This window comes from Ascidiella aspersa, chromosome 5, assembly GCF_963924565.1.
Source record: "Ascidiella aspersa chromosome 5, kaAscAspe10.2, whole genome shotgun sequence".
NCBI classification, from domain to species: domain Eukaryota; kingdom Metazoa; phylum Chordata; class Ascidiacea; order Phlebobranchia; family Ascidiidae; genus Ascidiella; species Ascidiella aspersa.
The window spans coordinates 13,528,333-13,530,832 of NC_139451.1; the positions used below are offsets into that span (position 1 = coordinate 13,528,333).

Consider the following 2,500-nt stretch of genomic DNA (forward strand, 5'->3'; position numbering starts at 1 on the left):
GTCTTACTCCGGCGGGTGCGACGGGCGGTGACGGTTTTCTGAGTTCGGGCAGCCGAGCAAAGAACGAAATTTTAACGGAGAAGCCTTCGGGTTTCGCATCGACCGAGCGACGGCGCCGCATCAGCGGCGCCTCCTTCGTCGGCCTTTCGGGGCTACGCTAAAGTAGCTACCTGGTTGATCCTGCCAGTAGTCATATGCTTGTCTCAAAGATTAAGCCATGCAAGTCTAAGTACGAGCTCTCGTACAGTGAAACTGCGAATGGCTCATTAAATCAGTTATGGTTCATTTGATCGTACGTTTTACGTGGTTAACTGTGGAAATGCTAGAGCTAATACATGCGTGAAGCGCCGACCTCGCGGGAGGCGTGCTTTTATCAGACCAAAAACCGACCGGGCTTCGGCCCGCAACCTTTGGTGACTCTGGATAACTTTGCGGATCGCACGGTCTCGCACCGGCGACGGATCATTCAAGTGTCTGCCCTATCAACTTTCGTCGGTACGGTACTGGCCTACCGAGGTTCTTACGGGTAACGGAGAATCAGGGTTCGATTCCGGAGAGGGAGCCTGAGAAACGGCTACCACATCCAAGGAAGGCAGCAGGCGCGCAAATTACCCATTCCCGACGCGGGGAGGTAGTGACGAAAAATAACAATACAGGACTCTAAACGAGGCCCTGTAATTGGAATGAGTACACTTTAAAACCTTTAACGAGTATCCATTGGAGGGCAAGTCTGGTGCCAGCAGCCGCGGTAATTCCAGCTCCAAAAGTGTATATTTAAGTTGTTGCGGTTAAAAAGCTCGTAGTTGGATTTTGGGCGCAGGCGGCCGGTCCGTCGCAAGGCGTGTACTGGCCGTCCTGGCCTCACCTCCGGTTCTCCGCCGGTGCCCTTGACTGAGTGTCGGCGGCGGCCGGAACGTTTACTTTGAAAAAATTAGAGTGTTCAAAGCAGGCGATTCGCCTGAATAATGGTGCATGGAATAATGGAATAGGACCTCGGTTCTATTTTGTTGGTTTTCGGAGCGCGAGGTAATGATTAAGAGGGACAGACGGGGGCATTCGTACTGTGCCGTTAGAGGTGAAATTCTTGGATCGGCGCAAGACGAACGACTGCGAAAGCATTTGCCAAGAATGTTTTCTTTAATCAAGAGCGAAAGTCAGAGGTTCGAAGACGATCAGATACCGTCCTAGTTCTGACTATAAACGATGCCAACTAGCGATCGGGGGGCGTTAGTTTTACGACCTCTCCGGCAGCTTGCGGGAAACCAAAGTCTTTGGGTTCCGGGGGAAGTATGGTTGCAAAGCTGAAACTTAAAGGAATTGACGGAAGGGCACCACCAGGAGTGGAGCCTGCGGCTTAATTTGACTCAACACGGGAAATCTCACCCGGCCCGGACACAGTGAGGATTGACAGATTGAGAGCTCTTTCTTGATTCTGTGGGTGGTGGTGCATGGCCGTTCTTAGTTGGTGGAGCGATTTGTCTGGTTAATTCCGATAACGAACGAGACTCTGGCTTGCTAACTAGTTACGCGACCCAATCGGTCGGCGTCTAACTTCTTAGAGGGACTAGTGGCGTTTAGCCACACGAGATTGAGCAATAACAGGTCTGTGATGCCCTTAGATGTTCGGGGCCGCACGCGCGCTACACTGACCGGATCAGCATGTGCTCGCCTTGGCCGACAGGTCTGGGTAACCCGCTGAACCCCGGTCGTGCTAGGGATAGGGAATTGCAATTATTTCCCTTGAACGAGGAATTCCCAGTAAGCGCGAGTCATTAGCTCGCGTTGATTACGTCCCTGCCCTTTGTACACACCGCCCGTCGCTACTACCGATTGAATGGTTTAGTGAGGTCCTCCGATTGGACCTGGCGCGGCCGGCAACGGTCGAGCCGGCGTCCGAGAAGACGATCTAACTTGATCATTTAGAGGAAGTAAAAGTCGTAACAAGGTTTCCGTAGGTGAACCTGCGGAAGGATCATTAACGGTCTCGCAAACGCTTCGGCGAACGCGAAACTCGGACAAGCGAGAGAAAAAGTTTTTGCTACCCGGCGCCCGACCCGCGAGGAGCGGCGCGCCGGCCGGCGATTCGGTCACCCGGTAATGTTTGCGCGTCGAGTGCCGCGGTGCCGCGCGCTCCGGCTTCAAGCGTCGGCCTGGCCGACCGCTCGGCGCGGTATATTTTGTCACCCTTTAGTGCGAGGCACTGTGCGAGCGAAACAATCGTGGATGGCTCTTGGCGGTGGATCACTCGGCTCGTGAGTCGATGAAGGACGCAGCTAGCTGCGTGAATTAGTGTGAATTGCAGGACACATTGAGCATCGACGTTCTGAACGCAAATTGCGGCCTCGGGTCAATCCCGGGGCCGCGCCCGCCTCAGGGTCGCGTTGCAAACGTTCCGCGCGGGGATTTCTCCGCGCGGCTGCTGCGGCGTCGGACGCGCGAGCGCCCGTCCCGCTCAAGACAGCACGGCACGATGCGCGACGATCGCGACCAGAATCCCGCG

The 2,500-nt window shown here is 55.0% G+C and overlaps 2 non-coding genes across 2 annotated transcripts; both read left to right on the forward strand.

The window, feature by feature from the left end:
• The first annotated feature begins 167 nt into the window (after positions 1-167).
• On the forward strand, positions 168-1,978 carry LOC146144488 (small subunit ribosomal RNA). Its single transcript, XR_014500606.1, has one exon. It is a non-coding gene; the product is annotated as a small subunit ribosomal RNA (ribosomal RNA).
• Positions 1,979-2,225: 247 nt separating this feature from the next.
• On the forward strand, positions 2,226-2,379 carry LOC146144489 (5.8S ribosomal RNA). The gene has a single exon (XR_014498981.1). It is a non-coding gene; the product is annotated as a 5.8S ribosomal RNA (ribosomal RNA).
• Positions 2,380-2,500: the final 121 nt, after the last annotated feature.